This window comes from Crocodylus porosus, unplaced genomic scaffold, assembly GCF_001723895.1.
Source record: "Crocodylus porosus isolate Cpor-Errol unplaced genomic scaffold, CroPor_comp1, whole genome shotgun sequence".
NCBI lineage: Eukaryota > Metazoa > Chordata > Crocodylia > Crocodylidae > Crocodylus > Crocodylus porosus.
Genome location: NW_017728918.1, coordinates 99,135,827 through 99,142,031, shown reverse-complemented (window position 1 = coordinate 99,142,031; position 6,205 = coordinate 99,135,827).

The window sequence follows — 6,205 nt, the reverse complement described above, 5'->3', positions numbered from 1 at the left end:
AGTTTTTCAGGGTAGGTGATTGCACCACCTGTGGAGGGAGATCATTCCAGAGTCTGGACACCCTGACAGTAAAGAAGTTTTTCTTAGTGTTGAGCCTGCAACTTTCTTCCAGGAGTTTGTGGCCATTACTCCTGGTTTTCCCCAAGGGTGCCCTGGTGAAGTTGTTCACCAAGCCCTTGATGTACTCCCCTAGTGTAGCAGTAAGCTGCTACCAAGTCCCCTGTCAGCCTTCTCTTTTCCAGGCTGAAGAGTTCCAGGTCCCTCAGCCTTTCCTCGTATGGCTTGCTGTGCAAGTCTCTGATCATACGGGTGGCCCTTCTCCAGACTCCCTCAAGCTTTACCATGCCCTTGTTAAAGTGTGGCTCCCAGAACTGGATGCAGTACTCCAGCTGGGGTGGCACCAATGCTGAGTACAGTGGAAGAATCACCTCCTTCTGGAGGAGGAATCACCTCCTTCCTGCTGGAGATGCATGCCAGAGTATTATTAGTCCTGCTGGCCACAGCATCACACTGCTGGCTCATATTCACACTGTCGTCTGTTATTACCCCCAGGTCCCTTTCATCCATGGTGCTGGTCAGTTTGGCGCTCCCAAGCCTGTAGGTGTGTAGGCCGTTCTTCATCCCCTGGTAGAGCACTTTTCATTTTTCAATGTTGAGTTTCATCTGATTCCAATTTGCCTGACTTGCTAGCCTGTCTAGATCTGCCTGTATCTGTAGCCTATCTTCAAGTGTGACCACGCTTCTAAATAACTTGGTGTTGTTCGCAAACTTGGCCACTGACCTTTTCACCCCTACATCCAAATCATTGATAAAGTTGTTAAAAAGTACTGAACCAAGCACTGACCCCTGTGGAACACCACTGGCCAATTTAGAATATGATCTATAGTTTCCAACTGGCATCCAGTTATATTGTGTATTGGCTTTTATCGTCCAGGAATGTACAATGTGACCCCATTTGATTATAGCATTCTGAAATAGTTCATAACAGACTATTGTTTTTTGGAGAAGGGTGAGGCCTGGAAGTTGTTCTGTGGAGTCAGTAATCAGAAGTGTGCCTGAGGACTGAATAAAGACACTGAGAGCGACAATCCCATCCCAAAATGGCTTATGAGATTTCAGGTGTATGCATGCATGTGTATATGCATGTACACAGATTTTAGGTAAGGCATGGGGGTCAGAACAGGAAATCATTGAATGGGGTTTGATTCTAAGTATTCCAGTTATGATTCTCCTCATAGCATTAGGCTACACATCCAGAGATTTGTAATACCTGTTGCCCACCCAGGCAGGTCCACAGCATACAGTGATTGAATACAGGACCACAAGAACAATGGAACTCTCCGTCTTAAGGGTTAAACTCACTAGAATAGGAGACAAAGCTTTCTCAACAACCGCTACAAGACCATGGAGTTCTCTTCTACAAGAGGTGAAAATTACTGTAAACCTCACTGCCTGCAGAGCTAAGGATTACATTTACAACCACCCTATTCTATCCATTTATGGATTTAGGGGCCTAGATCATTTTCCACCCTGTCCAAGTCCCTGAAAATCCATTAATGAGACTACTTTTGTAATATATCAGCTGATCTTTAAAATGGAGTCACAAAAAAGTGAGGAGGAGAAGGACTTATCCAGCTTTTGTATGAACAGATTTTCAGGGACTCAGGCAAGGTGGAATAGAATTGCACTTAGGCACCTAAGTCCCCTTATGAGTCTAATAGGTGGAACAGAATATAGTTTTAGGTGTCTACATTCCTCTTTAGGCACTTACGCTATAAACAGAAGTTGCTAAATGAAGCAGATCAGTTGTGCTGGGATATGTCCTGACACAGATGAATGGCTTCACTAGGTGAAACAGACATCACTCATTTTTTCACAGGGGCCCAATCCTGTGGGACAACACTCAAGGTGCACCTCTGCACATGGGGGAACCTTAGGTTCCCCCATCTTCAGAGGTATGCCTGGGGAATCTGGGCGTGTGCCTCGGCAAGCAGGGAACCCTGGTGTTTCCCTGCTTGGAGAGACATGCCCTGAACATGATTCCCTTGGAAGGCCTTTACAAGTAGGGAAGCCTGAGGCTGCCCACTAGCAAAGGCATGCCCAGGGGTTTTGACTGGGGTGCACCTCTGCAAATGTGGAAACCTGGGCAGGTGCTCCCGGGGTTCCAGGGGCCCATTCCTGCATGCCCTGGGAACTTCCTAGGGAATTACTGGGCATACAGGATCAGTCCCTGAACCCAAGGAGCACCCGTCCAGGGCTACTGGAGAACATGGGCAGCTCTGGGCTGCCCATGCTGTCCTGCCCTAAAACAGATGTCTGCCATAAGATAATAGCATAAATTAATACAAACTTTTGTCATGGCCAGAAAATTGGGTATCTGGGGTGTGACAAAGGGCATGGACATATGTTTGCTTTCACTTTGTGCCATAACATTTTTATGGTGACACAGAGGCACTGTTTGCAGCCTTAAATCCAATGTTTCAGTACCCCTCACATTCAAAAATGATTGTCTTAACCCTGAAATGCCTAAACTCCCTCAGCATACAAGTTTCCAGTGGCAAAATCGTATGGTTGATTACAATTCTGATGCTACAAATTCACATAGGTGCCCATTTACTGACAATACCAAGCTACTTGACACCTATTTCAGTGCTAAGCCTCATTAGTTTCACAGCACAGGTTTTCACCTTTTTACGTCATAGGGCATTTATACGTATACATTTTTGTGCCTGGATGCACCAGAGATCCAGCACATTGGAATTGATTAATTGAGTAGATTAAATAAGTTTGCTCCACATGATAGCTGACATGCAGAGAGCTGTGTTGTTTGCAGTTGTAAAAGCAACGAAATGTGCATCAGCCCAGAGAAAATGGTGGCAGTGCACTTCTGAACTAAAACACCCTCTGTGTGTTTTAGTTCAAAAGTGCACCACCACCATTTTCTACTCACTGACTTGCATTTTGCTACTTATACAACTGCAAGTGATGCAGCGCTGGGCACTTTTCAAAGTTGCCGGCGCTGTGGCACTTATATGTGTAAAAATGTCCAGAGTGCTTACACAGGTAGATATGCTTAAGAGTATGGACTTGTGATATGATCACTACAGCATAACTCATCTAAGAGTTTATTCAATAGTAAGTAGCACACGTGCAACCACATCTCCCAAGCTAGCTAGTAGTTGCTATTAAAACACCTGGCCACTGCATGACAGACTAGCCTGTTTGTATCCACTCTAGCAGGGGCAATGTGTAGGGTTGCTCACAGATGCACATGCACCCCCTGAGCGTGGCAGTGCACCCCCTACAAAAAGGCGCTTCTGACACTTGCCACCCCCCCCAGTCGCCAACACCGCCAATGGTGTCTGTGGCCGGTCAGCGATCCCTGCTGGCTGCTGCCAATGCTGCCAGCGACATCTGTGAGTGATTGCCAAACCCTGGTCGGCACTCATCACTCCTGCCCCCCCACCAACTGTGCTCCCACTTATTGCTGCTGTGCTCCTGCTACCACCGTGCCCTCAGCCGCCGAGGGCACATGTTGTTCATGCACTCCAGAATGAGGTTGAGTAAGGGAATAAACATATGACACGTGCCCGTGTAAGGGTGAAGTTACACATCACATGTCTCAGACCGTACTCAACCTTTGGAATGCTAAATGCTGTTCAAGTACGAATGTGCTGTGAGCAGTCACACATTAAGGGCTAGTGCGGTTTCTTGCCTGCGCAACTCTGACTTGCCAGCAGAGGGCTGGCAAGCGGGAGCATAGCTAGGATCCAGGACACCTGGGCTCTATCTCTTCTCTAAAGATAGAGCTGAGAGCAGTGAATCCTGGGATGCCAGAGTACTGCAAAGTGCTCATTTTATTTCCAGCCTGAAGTTTACCCTAACACAAGCTAAGCAGCCTGGCCCAGAGTGAACCCTCACCTGAAGCAGTGTAACTTTGAGACGCTCAGAGAGCACTTGGCTCAAGTTGAACAGCTTTAATGTGAGGATGCTCATGTTTTAAGTGCCCTTAGTATGATCTAAGTGTAATGTGTAACTTCACACCAAGTAACCTTCCAAAAAGTTACCACACATTTTTCAAGAGCTATATGTCATTTGAATGATTTACTACATCATAGGACAGTGTTGTGCATTTGCTTCACTTTTACTACAAAATCAATTTGTCATGCAGTAAATGTCATGAGTCCACACTCTGGCCATGTATGTCTAGATGAACACAGCCATGTTGTGGTGCTTGAGACTTGTCTCCTGTGCTCTATCTTGCAGTGCAGGGGGGGAGGTGACCCCAGGAGATCCTAGGGCCAAAAAAAAACAACACAGAAAAAAGTGGGGTGGCTCATGTGGAGGCAGTGCACGCCAGCCAGAGTCACACTCTGGCTGCTGGCCAGGCTCCCAGCTATAGGAGCAACATGGCTGCAACTCCCCAAGCCGCCAGGACCCCAGGTAAGGCAGTTGCTGGCCCCAGCCACCCCTACCCCACCTGGGGTAACCTGCAGCATGTGTGGTATGGGCATTCCCCAGGGACAAGTAGCAGCAGCACAAGGTATCCTACTACTTCTTGTCACTGGAGAACAAATGTCTGCTCTCATGTGGGTGCAGCCTCTATGGGTATCTCATATATCAGGGCTGTTCAATTTCTAAGCAGCTGGGGGATACATCCCCCACAGATAACATCAGCGGAGCCCACACACCATGCAGGCCGCAGTAACGCAAGCTGTAGGTGTCCTGTCCCCCATTACTGCATCCTACCTGCGAGCAACCTCCTTCCATACTCCACCACATGCATGGGAACCCCCAACCCCACCCTCCACCACCACTATAACCTGTGTGTAGGCACTGACTGCTCCTTGATTTTTGCAAGGGCATAGATACCTGCAATAAGAAGAGTTCAGACGTATGTATCCCACTAGGCAATAGGCACGTCCCTGCAGTTCAAAGTAAGGTTTCAGAATCATTTAGAGAGGGGTTAAGGCTTATGCTCTCCCTGTCATTTTCTACTAGCTAGTTGAGGAAGCTCCCAGCTCTGCCTACTGGCTCTTGAAAAGTCTATGTTTAGGTCCCTTGTCCCATGATTTGTATGGCAGAGTTTGGGTGCTCAGTTCCAAGTTGTGAATTCCACTAGGTAGCAGGGAGCCTGTAAGTTGCAGTGCTCAGCTCTGTGTGACACCTGTCTTTAGCCCAGCCATCCCAACAGAACAAGAGGGGAAAAAATAAGTAAGAGGAAGTAGAGTAGTTTACATACACACATACATCTACTGAATGAACTCTTTCTTGTTTTCATTCCGTTCCAGAGCTATTAATACTAGGATATTCTGCACATCCATTCATAGCACGTGATGAAGTGAACCTGGACTCCCACAAGTTTGTGCTCTGTATACATATCTTGTTTAGTAGTCTGTAAAGGTGTATATCTACACTAGCAGACTAACACAACTAACCATGTATCTCTGCTGAAGGATAAGTATAGACAGACAGACATAAAGCAGCCTTAAAATAAGGTTTAGAATAACTTGGAAGGAAAAAAAAAAAGAACCTTTCTAATGCTAAGGCCCAGAAAGGTGAATTATAGATTTTCACAGCTGGACCCATCTCCTTCAATCATTAATTGAAACTTAAGCCAAACACCGCCTCCTCCCCCCCCATCAAGTCCAGGTTGAAGTTTCTAGCCATGGACAATAGTGAATTCCCAGAGATGATGGGTGAGGGTTGTTGTTGTAGCTGCTGGTTGGTTATTGTTGGTTGCGGCTATCACAATAGTATTTTGCTGCCGTGTGCACAGTGCATTTTATTCATTGTTAAGACCTGATTTTTGCTTTAATATTCCAGTGTCCTTCATGTGCAGCTTTGGAGTAATGATGGGAAAATGTCGTTTCACATGGCAAAATGATACGCAATAGTAGTAGTATCTGTAGTTTACTTACAGCTCCTGCCACCATGAGACAGTAGAATGATACAGGACCACGAGTGGTACGTACCCTCGGGGGCTGGGGAAGCACGGTGGCGGTGGGAGCACAGCAGCAGTGGGAGCCCGGTGGCGGTGAGCAGGGAGCTCCCACAGACGCTGTCAGCACTGTCAGGAGCTGGGGGAGGGAGTGGCGCGTGCCAGCCATGGGTTGGCAACCACCCACAGGCGCTGCCAGCAGCGTCGATGGCAGTCAGGGGCGATCACGGACCACCCGCAGGCGCTGCCAGCAGCGTCGATGGC